The 17,965-nt window shown below is 39.0% G+C and overlaps 1 protein-coding gene across 1 annotated transcript in view; it reads right to left on the bottom strand.

Annotated features, from left to right (window-relative positions):
- The window catches only part of LOC126335878 (glutaminase kidney isoform, mitochondrial-like), a 306,299-nt gene that overhangs the window by 238,880 nt on the left and 49,454 nt on the right, over positions 1-17,965 (bottom strand). The window lies entirely within an intron of this gene.

The following is a 17,965-nucleotide window of genomic DNA, read 5'->3' as shown; positions in this document are numbered from 1 at the left end:
AACAATAGATAACTTCCTCTTTTTCTTCTAGTGTCTGCAGCTCATGTTTTAGTGGCTAACAATGCTACCTCTGGATCATGGGGTCCCAGGTTCAATTCCTGGCCGGGTTGGGGATTTTCTCTGCCCAGAAACTGGGTGTTTGCATTGTCCTCATTGTTTCATCATCATTCATGAATGTGGTGAGATTGGACTGTGTCAAGTTTGGGACTTTGTAGGAGCACTGATAACCGCACAGCTGAGTGCCCCACAAATCAATTATCATCATCACTATCATCATCATTTTTATTCTATGGGTCATGTATAATTTCAAAAGTGTTTCTTCTTGAAAAGCCTTTTGGGATTGTTATTTCTCCATTAATATTTTTTAATGTTCTGGTTCGGTCACTTCAGTTTACATGAGGTCATAGCCAAACTAATTGCCAATGTTAAGAAATGAGAACTGGGAGAAAATGTGGGAAGCCAAAATTTCTCTTAAAGCAAGGCCCATGTACCAATGATTTGGTATACTCTTCCTCCAATCTATAGTGAAATGTGCATTCCTATCCTGAATATGACAGCATCATCCCTTTTGCAAATTGTAATGTCCATGTCCAGCATGATTTATGTTTTCGAAACCCATGCTGGTTGGCAAGGAGGTACCTCATTATTTTTTTTCTCAGAGTGCGTTCCAGGATTCTACAAGTAATGGATGTTGGATGACAGCTTTGTGGATCAGTTCTCCTCCCTTCTTGTAGATGGTTAACATTTGTGCTGTCTTCTTACAATTGGCGCAGTCTTTTGTTCGAGAGATCTGTGGCATATTGTGATTAGAAACAATGGCTAACTCAGTAACATATTCTGTACAGAATTTGATAGGTATTTCTATGAGTCTCAAGGCCTTATTTCAGTTGTTTCTGAACAACACTGGTGCTAATACCTATATTACTCAACGTTCCAGCATTTCTAGGATTAACTGTGATGAACACAACACTGCCCATTCATCCAGAAAATGGAGTGACCATAAAATTGGCTATTCATAATTTATGTACTAGTACAGTATCTTAAAGTTATCACTGGTGACAAAATGAGTAGTGTGACCTACTACTAACATGTAAATGATTCTCAGTGTAAATCATAAGGAAACTTTTGTGCCCTTCAAGCCAAATGCTCTCTGAGCTCTGGTAAAAACTGCTGTTTTGAAGAGCGTGCCACAGCGCGTAGTGTGAAGCAGTTGCCCTCCATTTCTGGAGGTGGCGCCACTGTGGCAATGACTGCTTTGGTGTCTGGTGGGAAAGGGAAAAGGTAGTCTTTTCACGCCCATTTAAGGGGCACTATGAGCTCGCTAGGCGGCGATTCTGGTCAGTTGGTCAACCCAGTCAGTGTGCGGCAGTCAGTGTCTGTCTGTCGTTCGGAGTGCTAGTATGTTTTAGGCCGCCAGTCTGCTCGAATTTGTTCAGGCAATGGTCATTGGCAGTTGGACTGATCGGTTGGTCAGTCACGCACTGGGACACAAGATGACTTGTCCATCTTGAACGTCGGCGCATATGAGGTAGCCACGTCAGTCCAGTAGGACGCGCCAAATAGGGAGGGGTAGTGGCTTCACGGCCGACACAAGAGCAACAGGAGCCAACCCATGACAACGGTCTGGCCAGGACAAGCTTCAATGTCGTGAGATGGGAGATCGGCGCGCATTCCTGCAACCGTTGAAGTGGCTGTCAGGGGACAGTTCGGGAGAGCGTTTTGCTGGTGCTGCACCAGGTCTTCGTCAGACATCACAGTTTATTAGAAGTTAAGTGATTGGTGATATGTTGTTTCATTTACTTGTTAAATTCTACTGGTTTCTTGGTTAGTCTCTCGTCCCCAGCTTGCTCGTCTGTCTCCTTTCTGCATTTGTTAGGCAGTTAGCGTCTGTCTGTCAGTCTGCCATATGTTGATAGCTGCCTCTGTCATATTTATCAGATTCGGTGTTAACAAATTTATTGCTTGAGGTGTAAAGGCTGAATTCCTGAAATATGTTTTTATCTTGCCTATCATCTTGCGAGGTGGTATATGTGTAATGTAGAGCATGTTGGTACATTTTATGTAAAACTGCATTTCATGGATTTTATTTAAATGGTCATTTTAGTATATAAAGTTGCCACCCTTCCACTGTAAGAGTTCTTTTAAAACAAGTTGCACTTTCGGTGGCAAATAATTTTTAATGTGAGTGTTTTGTACCATTTCCATCCCTCTTACGGGGTGCATAGCTTATGTGTTTGTGTGAGTTGTTAAAATTTTTAGTTTGAAGTAATCTGGTGTGTTGCACATTTGCACCAGTGTAGTCTTTCAGAGGTTGTTGTGAGTGATCATGACTACAGCTGTGTTAAAAGGGAGTGGCAAGGTTCTCAGCTCATACTATCAAAAAAAAATTGTTATTGCTGACTCTGAATAAATTGTAACTTGATATCTACAGGGTGCTTTTTGATTAGAATTTTAAATCTATTTAAAAAAAACTGGGCTTTTAGGAATAAAATTTCCATTTATTAAAAAAAATAGTTTGTTTTGTCAGTTATCTTTGGCAACTACTTCCACACTCACATAGTGTGATTAAATGTGTTAATGTTCTTGATGAATTGCTAGTGAATAGAGTAAAGTCTTTAAGAAAAGATTTTGAAAGTAAATTTACAGTTCACTCTCAAAAGTAATTTATCAAAAGTAACATTCAGTTTATGGTGAATGCATTGGTTTTTATCTGTTAATGTGCTATCAACTGTGCAAATTAACTTTGCACTGCTTTTATTTAAACCAGAGTTCTACAAAATAAAATATCCCCAAGATAGGGCTCCCCTACAATTATACCACTAAACATATAACAAAAGTCATTTCTCATCATATTACACACAGTGTAAAACAATCACTGGTTAACAAACTGTAGAATGTATTTTAAGGTGATTCCCCATGTTTCTGGCCCTAAGTGTCTCAGTATCCTATGCATGTCTTGAAACACAGGAATACACTGTTGGTGTCTCAAATTTTAGTAAAAGTTGTTTAAAAACTCAATTGTGATTTACCCACTTTTTCAAGTATAATTAATCTCTCTCTCTCTCTCTCTCTCTCTCTCTCTCTCTCTCTCTCTCACACACACACACACACACACACACACACACACACACACACACACAGAGAGAGAGAGAGAGAGAGAGAGAGAAAGAGAGAGAGAGAGAGAGAGAGAGAGAGAGAGAGAGTGATGGATACTGTTTAAGTCCACAGTATCTGCATAGATTTCATCAAATGCTGAAAACATGTCTGTACTTTTTCCCTCTGAAGTTGTGCAGGAGCTCCAACATGTTTACCTTCTGGTAGAGTGCTAAAACATGTCTCCCAATGAACTAAACAATTTTGATTAAACTTGGCACAACATAAGGACTCAGTTCACAGTCAAAAAACATTTGCACACTAATATAAATATTTCCATAAAACTTGTCACAGCATAAGGACACAGTTCACAGTCAAAAAACATTTGCGCACTAATATAAATATTTCCATAGTGTTGGAGGGAGTCTTGTTTTAGCAATGTGACATTGTTTCAGCTCATTTTGCATAACATCCACATAGTACTCAAAATTTCTAGACACTCACTGCGTGAATCTCTACATCAAATTTTTTATTGTGAAAGACTGCAGATATTTGGCAAATGGCTGAGGCCTTCAGTGGCATCTTGTATATGACTGAAAAGGGCAGTATTACACCAAGCTCAGTCACTGAATAACTGTAATCAAAGTTTAAACATGAAATGAAGTTTCAATATACCTGTATGACATCAAAATGTGCAACATTGGCATATGAGAGTGTGTACATGGCAGGACGATTTGTTCCCAGGAAATGTGTTTGTCAGACTTATATTTTGGCTCATATGCATCATACTGGTACAATGGTAATTTGTGTGTGTGCAACCAGTGGATAGAATAAGGCAGTATGCAGTGAAAAAAAGGTACTTGATCCTGCAAGGTGAAAAAAGCACATGATAACCATAATTTTGTCATATAGATATAATTTTGATTTTGGCCTCTACTGTCCAGAAACACTAATTACTAAGGACTGCAATGAACATGTGAACAATGGCACTGGAATGCTGTGTGACAAAATGTAGTGTTCAAACAATGTCTCTCCTCAACACATGTCCTACAGTGGTGGTTAGATACAGATTAGTTGCTACTTGATGGCCATCTTTCAACAGAGTAGCAGGTAAACAGATAGTGTGATAATTTGTGTGCTATTGGATACAACATGTAACCTCAACTGTGATGTATTCAGAGTAATCTGAATAGCAACTTCTATATCAGGTAGGGTTTTGGAGTTGAAGGTACGGAGCCTCCTTTAGGTAACACTGTAAACATGCAATATTTCAGTATGACAATACCCCACCACATGTAGAGAAGAATCTACAAGCCTCCTTTAGACATTGATAGATACTGCTGTTCCCTAGCATCTGATAAGTCACTCACAAAACAAAGCTGAGATACAGTTGACTAAAACTTGTTTTTCACAGTACTTCAGTGAGAGCCATTGATGTATTGTTAATTCATACACAAAACAATGTAGGAGGAGATTCCTCAATAATCTATTTAAGATCGTTTCTGACTCCACACCATGAAGTTCAAATAGTCTTGTTGCACCATATGGAGGCTTCGTACCATACTTTATCATCATGGTCAGAGATCATATATAGTTCTGTGAACTCAATCATTTGTGTATTGTCACAAATCTAATCTGATTTGTAGATCTTATTTCACTCTCACATATTGTTATTGGTGTTGCAGTTCCAAAAACATGCGTCTATTCCCACATTATTAATAGTTTGTGATGACCTTCTTGTGGGAAGATAAAACATGTTGTTTTGAGACAATATACAAACAAAGTACAATGATGTAGTTGTGATATTTCCTGAAGGTCTCTTGGCCACAATGTTGTATTTTATTCCAGCACAAATTTTTCACTTGCAGAAGAGTGACTTGTGTTATGAAACTTCCCGACAGATTAAAACTGTCTTCTGGAGAAAGACTTGTACCCACACTGTTGCATTTCATGGACTGTCACTATGTTCCATAATCTCTCCATAACGATAAAAAAAAAAAAAAAAAAAAAAAAAAAAATTATGCACAACTACAACAACCTCCACTTTCACCAAGATGGTCAAAGGCTTCTTTCCAGTCCCTCACTGACCAATCTGGCGTGGCAATCATATAGAGCAAAAGAAAAGCAGATGTTACCAAACACTTAAAAAATCATTCATGCAGGCAAGCCCTGCAGACATGCCATAATTTGACTCCTGCACAGACTCCTGCATGGCAGACATACATGTAGGTATCTCTGGCATTCAGAAGCATCTTGAAAGAGCTGAAGACAAATAAGCACCAGATCTGGATGGCATCCCAATTCAACTTTACAGAGAGTATTCTTCAGCACTGACCCTTTACTTAGCTTGCATTTATCGTGAATCTCTCACCCAGTACAAAGTCCCAGCTAACTGGAAAATAGCACAGATGACTTCCAAATATAAGAAGGATGAAAGAATAGATCCACAAAATTACAGACCAATATCCTTAATATCCGTTGGTTACAGAATTTTTGAGTATATTCTAAGTTTGAATGTAATAAACATCCTTGAGACAGAAAAGTAGCTGCCCACAAAGCAACATGAATTTAGAATGCATTGCTTATGCAAAAGTCAGCTTACCCCTTTCTCACATGATATCCTGCAAATCTTGGATGAAGAGCAACAAGCAAATTCCATATTCTTACATTTTCATAAAAAGTTTGATACAGTACGGCATTGCAGATTGTTAATGAAGATCTGGGCTTACAGAATGCGTTCATGGATATGTGAATGGCTTGAAGATTTTTTTAAGTAAAAGAACTAAGTATAATTTCTTAGATTTTTCTGGCAATTCATTGTCAATGCATAGAATTCGGTATACTGCCAGTGGCCTGTATCTTCCCAACATGATATTTCAACATCATAACTCAGCCTCTTCATCAAGTCCAGGTTCCATATTTATGCCTGGGCAGTGCCTGGTGTTCACTAGTGTGTCCACACCTGCTGTAGCTGTTTCTAGTGGTGCAATCCCTCCCCAGGCATTCCAACTCCCATCCACACCCGTTACAGCTGTCTTCTGTGGTGGCAGCCACTCCCATTCTGTATTAGGTCAGCACCCACTAGTCATGTTCCTAGCACTGTCAGAGATGCAGCAGCAAAGAAACCAGTCTCAGGAAACACCCCATGAAAACACTGAGTTATGACATTGGAATATCATGCAGGTTCAAAATGCTTCAAATGGCTCTGAGCACTATGGGACTTAACATCTGTGGTCATCAGTCCCCTAGAACTTAGAACTACTTAAACCTAACTAACCTAAGGACATCACATACATCCATGCCCGAGACAGGATTCGAACCTGCGACCGTAGCAGTCACGCGGTTCCAGACTCAAGCACTTAGAACCTCACGGCCACACTGGCCAGCTATCATGCTGGGAAGAGGTGGAACACCAGTAGTACACCTGATTCTACATGACAATAAATCACCAGCAAGGTCTAAGAAATTATATTGCAAGACTCTATGGGGAGGAAATGTGCATGAATATGAAACTATTAGACAAGCTATGAGAATGCAATGAGGGGATTGTGAGCTCACTCAACTTCCTACAGAAATGCAGAGAAGGAGATGTGGTGGCTGTGTATGATAAAATTAAACATCTTATCACATCTAAGGTAGCTAGCAGAATCAAGCATTATGCTGGTATTGCTGTGGTAGGTGAAAGTACTGTATCTGTGACATGCAGCATAGACTGGACATCACCTCCAGGGAACTACTACATCTACATCTGAACTTAGCAAACAACTTAGCACCAGAGGACTGAGACAGGATGGATGCTACTTTATGGTTGCTGATAGCATGCATCAAACACAATGCTACAGCTCATCATCTCGCAAAATTTGAGCCCTTGAGCAACAGAGTGCAACAAATACACAATGCCTGCAAGGTGGTAAATTTGAGTGGTTGCTCATTATACAGTGCAACCTTAAAGATATTCAGAAGGAGCCTCAATTTTGCAGTCACTCCTAGAGATCTAACAGTTTCTGACTTCATCAGCTCTGTACTCTACCATCAAGTATTGGATAAGAGATCCAGAGAGAGACTGCAATGTGGTAACCAGAGCCAGGCCACCTAAAACAAACATCTCAAGAGACAGGAGAGTGGTCCTCAAGAGTTCATGGGAAGACGAAAACTTAGTGGCATACTGGTGAACAAGGGAATTCTGCTGTCATACAGCAAAAAACTGATTTTGACCAGAAGACCTGTCAAATTTTAGAGGACCCTGCTTACAGTACACTAGAAAATGATCTCACCAACAGAGTTGGCAGGAAACCCAAGGCTCTTCTTAAGGAAACAGGATGGCCTGAGAAAGTTGTTAAGCAACTGAAATATAAGACATCTGTATCACCCAGACTATATGGATGACACACAATTCATAAAGACAGTGTACCGCTTCATTTGATAGTGAGCAATATCAGTGCAGCCATCAACCCTACAGCCACCTACCTTAAGAAGTTGGTAACACCATAAGTGGAAAAGTGCATCCACCGCATTGACCACTCCTCAGAATTTGTGGAACACCTCAAAAACCTATGAATCTTGAATACAGACATTTCAGTCAGCTTTGACATTGTTTCTCTATTCATCTGGGTGCTACTTCAGGATGCACTCAATTTGATCAGTAAGAGACTTGATGAAGCTCTGCTGGATCTTTTCAAGCATGCTTTAACACTGATTTACTCCTTGTGTGCAGTCCAATTCTATGAGCAGACTGGAAGGAGTGGCAAATCTGTTTATGGAGAAATTTGAGGATGATGACCTTACAATTGCTGTCCATCAGCTAATATGTTTCTTCAGATATGTTGATGACATATTTATCATCTGGACAAATGGCTGGAAAAGACTGAACAAGTTCCTGGACCATCTGAACTCAAGACATCCCAAAATTAAGTTCACCATGGAACTAGAGAATGATAATACTCCTGTTCCTAGATGTCCCAGTGAAGAGAAAGGCAGGTGGCATATTCATCACAGTGTGGTAGGAAACCAACACACACTGACTTATACCTAAAAGCTGACAGCTACCACCATCCAGCAGAGTAGAACAGAGTGCTCAGAACACTTGTACACCAAGTCAAGACACTCTGATGCAGACAGCTTGACAAAAAAGTTAGAGCATGTACAATGAGTGTTCCAGACAATGGATATTCAATCAGGGGCATCCACAAAGTATTACATCCCACAACATGATACAATGGAAGACGAACAAGAAGAAGAGTCTAGGAAGGTAGCCTTTCTACAGTATGCAGAGCCTACCTCTACTAAGATTAGCAGAATCCTGAAGAAACGCAAAATCAAAATTGTGTTCTGACCATCCAGTATGATCAGGGTGCTCCTTGGAACAGTCAAGGATGATCTGGGTTTAATAAAACCTGGTATTTACCATATACCATATTTTGCAGACTGTAAGACGGTATAGACTTAAGACACACCTAAATTTTCAAACAATTTTTTTTTATGAAATTTTTACCATTTTTATTTTCAAATTTCAAAACCAGAATAAAAATAAATTCTTAGTTTATAAAACTGAACTGATCTTTAAAATCCCTGAAAATTTTCATCTGAACTTCCTTCTTCTTCTTCTTCTTCCTCTTCACAGTCATCATTGTCCTCTTCATATATGAGATGGTCTTCACTGTCATTGAGGGTGTTACTTATGCCACACTTCTTGAAAGATTTAACAATAATATCATCTCTCACTCTAGATCATGACTGTTTTATACACTGGCACACTTCTTTGATTGTAGGTCATTTTAAAGCTCCCTTTGGTGTGAATTCTTGTTGAGTTTCATCCACCAGCCATTGGTTCCAATCCTCTATCATATAAACTTCACATGGTTTATTTTTCGAGAGATGAAGAGGTTGTAGTTGTGAAGCAAGTCCTCCCAGAATAACAGCAAGCTCTATATTTCCCTGTCACAATTTCACTTTTACAGAATTTTTTAAATGACTGCTAAACTAATCTATCACAAGAAGTGAACTCTCCTTCAAAAAAGCACCTTCCCTTCCCTCCCACAAGGCTTTCGTACCAGCCTTGTCCATTCATTCAGCTCTTGTCATTTTTGTGAACAACAACACTTGGCAGTGTTTCAGTAGGTTTCAGCATTGTTTTGCATTTGAAAATGGTGATTGGATTAAGTTTAGTACTGTCAGCACAACACAAAAGTATTGCAGTGTAGTGCATCTTTTCATGTCTATTTGTATTTATAGTTACAGCTTTAGCACCTTTCATAGCAACAGTTCTCTTACTTGGCACATCAAATGTCAGAGTAGTTTTGTCAATATTCACTATTTGGCTTAGTTTCACATTGGTTTTCTTTTAGTGTTGAATAATAAAACAATGGGGAGACAAAATTTTCTCTTCTTACTCTTGCGGCATTTTCTGAGATATTTTGGTTTTGGTTCACATGCTAAATCCATGATGCTTCATACCCCTGTTGCACAAACCAGATCCACTCTTAAAGTCTGTTAAGTTCCAGTGCAATGCTAGCTAACAAGCTCGTATTTAAATCATTTTTGTATTAACCCTAATGCCATTTTGACAGTGTCCTTGAATCACTTTCAATACATCAGTTTCTAGTTATGGTTATTTTATCTTCAGTTCTCTATTTGCACATTTGATCTTCCTCATTTTTTTCAATTTGTCTTTACTAGTCCACCAATCACAAATGGTTTTTTCTATTTTTTGAGGGGCTAAATGCTGCTCAGCTACTCTGTTTCCATGCTCTTCTGCATATGCTATTACTTTCAATTTGTAGCCCACATCATATGAATACCTGTCATCTTTCTCCATTAGCTAGTAACAAAGGTATTGTACTGTTACTATTAATACAAATCACTTTCAGTCTGAGTTCACTGTCACTGTAGACTGCAATGACGCCTCTTAGCCTACACAGTGTTCTGGGTTTGTGATGGTGAGGTGGGAGGGAGATAGTGTTATCAGGCTTGTGAATCCCCACAACTCATATTCGTAGCATTGGTGCTCTACTGCTGCTAGTTGAATCCAATGTTGCCAGATACAGACAGGTTTCCCATGGAATCAAATATAGGGTTATTTTTAAGACTAATGGGAATTTTAAATCAAACATTTTTATATTAATCTCAAGTATAAGATGCACCTGAACATTGGAGGCAATTTTTCAATGAGAAAAGGGAATCGTATAGTCTGTAAAATTCAGTACCTTGTGAATGTGGTATGTCTTACATCAGTCAAGATGTAAGGAACACCAAAGACATACCAGGCTATGACAGGCCACAAAATCAGCAATAGCAGAACATTGCCTGGAACTTGAACACACCATGAATTATGACAAAACCAGGATCCTGGCTCAAACCCCCAGATTCTGGGATAGTGTCACCAGCGAATCTATTGAAATCAAGATGGCAGAAAACCTGATCAGTTGAGAAGCAGGATACCAGCTCAGTAAGACATGGAATTTGCCTTTGGATCTACTGCAGTAACACTGGAAAAAAGTTCCCTTCTCAGGTAATGAATTGCAGACAACTGGATTCATAACAACAGAATCAAACCTCATATGGAGCACTGGTGGCACTCACATCCTTGTGAGACAGTAACAGCAGTCATGGATAAGATAGGGAATTCATCAACCAAATGAAACCTCAAGCACTGCACAACTTGGGAGCAGACATAATTGGAACACCAGATGGTGGCTACCACCACAAGAGATTGCTACAGCATGGCCAGACATAATATGCAACTTCAACAGCAGCCTGATGCTGCAATAAGTGCACCTTGCAGGCATGTACTGAATTCAGAACTCCAGGAGGATGAAATGGTCATGAGATAAACCCACAACAGTTTCAGACAGCAAAAGGAACATCTACAGCATCATAATAGTTCTAGGAATGTGCCTGGCAGGCACAGACCTAATACAGAATGCCTTGGGATGGCTGCTGCTGTGGAAGACAGCTGCAATGAGCATGGACAGAAGATAGAATGCTTGGAGATGGATACCACCACTAGAAACAGCCACAGCAGGTGTGGACAGCATAGTAAACGCCAGGCACTGCTCTGGCATAAATATGGGATGTGGTCAGCAAAGTAACCAGTCTCAGGAAATATCTGATGAAGATGCTAAGTTATGATGTTGAAATATCAAGTTTGGTAGATGCAGACCACTGGCTGTGCACTTGATTCTATGAGATGACACAGAACTGAGTATGTTGTCCTTGATGGTGGGTGCCTATCAGAAATGAGGGTGTATAGTTAAGAATGTCTGAGGGAAGTTTGGTAAGTCTGATCTTGTATTGCACTCATGAATGATCTGAAGCATAGAGTGAGCAGCACTCTGTGAATTTTTGCTGGTGATGCTACAGTGTAAGGAAAAGTATTGTTGTTGAGACACTATAATGGGGTACAGGATGACTTGAGAGAATTTCTGCTTTGCCCAATGAATGACAGCTTCCTCTTGATGCAGAAAAAAGTAAGGGAAAACAATCTTCTAATGTTCATATACAGTATTAATTGTGTGCTGACTAACACAGTCAGATCAATGAAATATCTAGGCATAACACTGCAAAGCAATATGAAATAGAATGAGCAAGTAAGGTTGGTGGTAAGGTGAGTGGTCAACTTTGATTTACTGGGGGAATTCTAGGAAAGTATAGCTCATCTATAAAATAATCAAAGTTATGTATAGAACACCTACCGGTAGGTTTGATCAACATGTGAGTATCATGAAAATACTCAGTGAACTCAAATGGAAGTCCCTATGGGGAAAGTGATGTTCTTTTTGACAAATACTATTGTGAAAGTTTAGAGAACCAGTACTAGCAACTGACTGCAGAATGATACTACAGCTATCAATATATCTCACTTAAGGATTGCAAAGATTAGACAAGAGAAATCAGGGCTTAGGCAAAGACATATAGACAGTCATTATCCCTTCTTTCCAGTTGTGACTAGAACAGGTAAGGGAATGACTGGTAGTGGTTCAAGGTACCCTCCATTGTGTATTCTATAGCTGGCTGTGGAGTATGTAAATAGATGTAGATGCCCAGCACACAGAGGTATGGGATAAGTGAAAATACATTAAGTGGTATATTGATCTGTGATATTACACTTCCGTACTGTGAAAAAATTATACTCTGTAAAAACTGACTTTCATTGCATAATGGAACGAGTTTAGGTAAATTAACAGTCAACAATCAGATAAACAAGACTGAAAATGTTACTGAGCTTTTGGACAATGTCTTTCTTCAGACTTAAGTAACGGAATACACACATAAGCACACCAGATCATGTAGTTGTGCAGGACAATGTAGCTGTGTGTGTGTGTTTGTGTGTGTGTGTGTGTGTGTGTGTGTGTGTGTGTGTGTGTGTGTGTATGGATGTGCACACATACACCCACATGCGTTTTTTGTTAGTTGACTTCAAAGAAGCATTTTCAGCCTGGATGTTAGCAATAATATAAGCTATTAAATCAACTGAGAAATTCGTGCCACGCATTTAATCTATGATACACGAACACTGAATTGTGCTTACTTTGCATCTGTAGCTACACTCTTCTCATTTTGGCATGTCTCACAAGAAGTTATTTATTATACAGGAAAGAATTATTAAGAAACTGAAATAAGTGCCTCTCACTTCTATAGCCACATAAGTGTTGCAGTTGTGAATTTATCTGTTAATTGGCACGCTTTTTAAATCACATCTGAAAACAATTTTTGGTGAAAACTACAGCACTGCAGTCTTACATTTTACAGTCCAAAAAGAAAAATGGGGTTCTGCACAAGCTGTCACAAAGATGTATTAGCCTAAACTTAAGAAAGCAAACAGCAAAGAGGAAATTATTATGGCACTGTGTGACAAGATTCATACAATAAAATACAAAAATGAAGACATCCAGCAACAAAGCAGCCAGTGCAAAAAAGAAGCAAATAAATTGAGTGTGCTGTTGAAAGATACCAAGAGTGTGGTAGTTGCATCTGTGAGAAGCACAGAAAGTGGTTGAGTATGACATGAAGTTTCACTTTCAGTGTGGAAAGGTGGATTAATCATTGGAATTATATGAAAAATCTATAATAGAATGAAAATGTGTTACCTGATGAAATGTATCAAATGGTAGACCTAATAGACCTTTAAGAAACCAATATGAAGTGTTCAGCATTGTCAGTGATGAAAGAATTTCTCCACAAGATACTGAAGGGGCATCACCGAGAAATGCTGCAGTACAAAACATCTACATCTACATCTACATCCATACTCCGCAAGCCAGCTGACGGTGTGTGGCGGAGGGTATCTTGAGTACCTCAATCGGTTCTCCCTTCTATTCTAGTCTTGTATCATTCGTGGAAAGGATTGTCGGTATGCCTCTGTGTAGGCTCTAATCTCTCTGATTTTATCCTCATGGTCTCTTCGCAAGATATACGTAGGAGGGAGCAATATACTGCTTGACTCCTCAGTGAAGGTATGTTCTCGAAACTTCACCAAAAGCCTGTGCCGAGCTGCTGAGCGTCTCTCCTGCAGAGTCTTCCACTGGAGTTTATCTATCATCTCTGTAACGCTTTTGCGATTACTAATTCATCCTGTAATGAAGCGCACTGCTCTCCGTTGGATCTTCTCTATCTATTCTATCAACCCTATCTGGTACCGATCCCACACTGATGAGCAGTATTCAAGCAGTGGGCAAACAAGCGTACTGTAACCTACTTCCTTTGTTTTCGGATTGCATTTCCTTAGGATTCTTCCAATGAATCTCAGTCTGGCATCTGCTTTACCGACGATCAACTTTATATGATCATTCCATTTTAAATCACTCCTAAAACATATTCCCAAATAATTTATGGAATTAACTGCTTCCAGTTGCTGACCTGCTATATTGTAGCTAAATGATAAGGGATCTTTCTTTCTGTGTATTTGCATCGCATTACACTTGTCTACATTGAGATTCAATTGCCATTCCCTGCACCATGTGTCAATTCGCTGCAGATCCTCCTGCATTTCAGTACAATTTTTCATTGTTACAACCTCTTGATATACCACAGCATCATCCGCATAAAACCTCAGTGAACTTCCGACGTCATCCAGAAGGTCATTTATGTATATCGTCAATAGCAACGGTCCTACGACACTCCCCTACGGCACACCTGAAATCACTCTTACTTCGGAAGACTTCTCTTCATTGAGAATGACATGCTGTGATCTGTTATCTAGAAACTCTTCAATCCAATCACACAATTGGTCTGATAGTCCATATGCTCTTACTTTGTTCATTAAACGACTGTGGGGAACTGTATCGAATGCCTTGCGGAAGTCAAGAAACATGGCATCTACCTGGGAACCCATGTCTATGGCCCTCTGAGTCTTGTGGATGAATAGCATGAGCTGGGTTTCACACGATCGTCTTATTCAAAACCCATGCTGATTCCTACAGAGTAGATTTCTAGTCTCCAGAAAAGTCATTATACTCAAACATAATATGTGTTCCAAAATTCTACAACTGATCGACATTAGAGATATAGGTCTATAGTTCTGCACATCTGTTCGATGTCCCTTCTTGAAAACAGGGATGACCTGTGCCCTTTTCCAATCCTTTGGAATGCTACGCTCTTCTAGAGACCTATGGTACACCGAAGAAGGGAGGCAAGTTCCTTTGCATACTGTGCATAAAATTGAACTGGTATCCCATCAGGTCCAGCGGCCTTTCCTCTTTTGAGCGATTTTAATTGTTTCTCTATCCCTCTGTTGTCTATTCTGCTATCTAACATTTTGTCACCTGTGTGACAATCTAGAGAAGGAACTATTGTGCAGTCTTCCTCTGTGAAACAGCTTTGGAAAAAGACATTTAGTATTTCGGCCTTTAGTTTGTCATCCTCTGTTTCAGTACCATTTTGGTCACAGAGTGTCTGGACATTTTGTTTTGATCCACCTACTGCTTTGACATAAGACCAAAATTTCTTAGGATTTTCTGCCAAGTCAGTACATAAAACATTACTTTCGAATTCATTGAACGCCTCTCGCATAGCCCTCCTCACACTACATTTCGCTTTGCTTCACTACATCCACATATCTCATCAGGTCAATGAAAAATTAGAACAGATGCCACAGCTAACACTTTCAAACTGCTAAAGAAACTTGCAGGGTGACAATTATTGAACTATTTGAAAGAAATGTAAATTAGTTACAAACTATGGTGTGTACACACTTTATTCAACATGTAAATACCACCAAACATATTTGGATCTAGGCTATGACATGTTTGATATGCATGTCCTCATTGATGATGATGTGGCACAGATGAATAGTGAAATTCTGCATTACCCACTGAAGTGTCAGAACATTGATGCTGTCAGTGACCTCCTGAATGGCTGTTTTCAGCTCAGCAATGGTTTTGGACTTATTGCTGTACACCTTGTCATTAATATGGCCTCACATAAAGGGGTCACATGTGTTCAGGTCTAGAGAATCTAGCGGCCAATTGAGGACCATGCCAGTGGCCTCTGGGTACCCCAGAGCCAGAATGCAGTCTCGAAAGTGCTCCTCCAGGATCTCAAACACTCTCCTGCTTTGATGGGGTCGAACTCCATTTTGCATGAACCGCATCTTGTCAAAGTCAGAGTCAATTTGGATAATGGCAATGAAATCATCTTCCAAAACCTTTATGTACCCTTCAGTAGTCACCATGCCATCAAGGAATATTGCATCGATTATTCTGTGACAGGACATTGCACACCATACCGTCACCTATTGAGGGTGATCACACTTCTTGATCATAAAATGCAAAATCTCAGTCCTCTAAATGTGCTACTTTTGCTTATTGACAAACCCATCCAAATGAAAGCGGGCTTCATCACTAAACCAAAACATACTAGCCATACTAATTCCCATCAAGCCCTTGGCCAACTGTACCATTTAAACATCCTAAGAAGAACCATTCAGAAGTTATGATGATTTTATTTCATATAGTTCTATAACTGTCACCCTGTATGATTCTTGTTGATAACCACAGATGTGGAACAGCCTTGCATGTTAATGAAACATCAGATGTGAGATCACAAGTTTTGTAATGCCAGGGGCTGCCTCTTGGAGATAAGAAGCACATTTGCTTAGAGGAAATTGGTAATTTATTATTAAATGACTTCATAGCTGTATTTCGTTGTTCCAATGAAGTATGTAAAAATGAAATGTCTTTAGCTTGCCAGGAGATAAAGAGTTGGTTGTGTCATCTGACTCACACAAACATTCTCCTTGTCAACATTCCACACCAATACAACCTATCACAATGGTTCTACATAAACAAGAAGATTAATACTGATATTGAATATTCTTCAAGTATATTTAAACATGTTAAAAACATTAGTATCCAAAATATCAGTGGGACTGGTTGTAGGTCCCATATCTCACAGGGGTTTCATTTGAATGGTCTTTGAAAGCAATTTGTGAGGCATAAATTACTCAAAGAAATGAAAAGGAACCATCTTATGCCCAATACAAATAGGATAATGTTGAATTACCAGCAATATTCTGATGATAAAACCTTTTTAGGATATAGAGTCCATTGATCAGGCCAATACCAAGTATGAGTCACATGAGAAATGATTGTTTGCAGGTGAATCACTGACCAGACCAAGTGAATCGATACAAAAAATCAAAACATTGTTTTTTTCTGGAATCTACAAAGCATACAGAACAAAAGTTTAGACATTCAAATATTTTTAGAAAGCCTCACAGGAATTTTATATTTGCTTTGTGCAGCTGAGATGGTGAGGTTGCCCATTTTTCCTTTCCAGGCTTCCAAACAGTTAATTTCTTTTGTAGAAAAAAAAGGTGGGGGGAGGGGGGGCGGTTTTCTGATACTTACCAGAGATAATGTAGAATGTAATCTTGTAGTTAAAACCAAGTGAATGAGTGTGAAAAACATTTTGAAGATTTCATAGTACATATTAAATCTCTAACCAAGGCATACTAATATTCGCTCCAAAACCAGACACACAGCTACAGGTTTACAGTTTAAAATGACCCAATATTTTCTGAGTGGAGACTTAAATATAGATTTATTAATAGGATCCTCTGCTTCCTGAGAAATAGGGAGTATATTTCACTGTTATAATATGATAAACATAAAAAACCTGTAAGAACAACTACTACTGGCTCCTCTGCAGTTGATGGTGTTTTTGTTAATACTAACATATCACCTGATTACACACTAGAAAAAACATCTCTAATGATATATGAGGTTATAACTGCTTGGTACCAAGTAGGCTATGGACAAGTGAGGTGCAAGTAAACAAACAGTATCATTGCAGCTCAATACAATAACAATACAGTACACCTCACACATAGGCTATGTTCCATAAAGCTGACTAGAAGGATGTCTCTTATTCTAGGAATGTTGACAATAATGAATTTATGAGTGTTTTGTAACACAATTACGATATGGCATTTCCAACCAAACTGACATCTAAACAATACACATGCAAAATCTCCAGTGTTAAATAGATAATGAACAATACAAACCTCATATAGAAATAAGAAGCTGCTATAAACTTACAGTAACACAAGGGACAGTGAGCTATCCACACTATTTAAAAGAGTATAAAAATATACCAAACAAGACCATTTGTGAAGATAAGAAAATGTACAATCAGCAGTTCATAACCAACTCAGGTAATAACTCAAAAGCCATGAGGAAAGCAATCAATGAGACAATTGGCAATGCAAGACACACTCAATAATATTCATTAAAAATGAAGATGGAGCTATCTCTGACCCTAAACAATTATGTGAAATATTCAATAAAAACTTCACAAACATTGGTGACAGACTGTTGTCCATAAACAGAACTTCTACACCTTCTCATTACCCAGATTTGGTGGTATTCCCAATATC

This window comes from Schistocerca gregaria, chromosome 1 (genome assembly GCF_023897955.1).
Source record: "Schistocerca gregaria isolate iqSchGreg1 chromosome 1, iqSchGreg1.2, whole genome shotgun sequence".
Classification (NCBI taxonomy): Eukaryota; Metazoa; Arthropoda; class Insecta; order Orthoptera; family Acrididae; genus Schistocerca; species Schistocerca gregaria.
The sequence above is the reverse complement of the archived record's forward strand: the minus strand, read 5'-3'. Positions and strand labels throughout refer to the sequence as shown.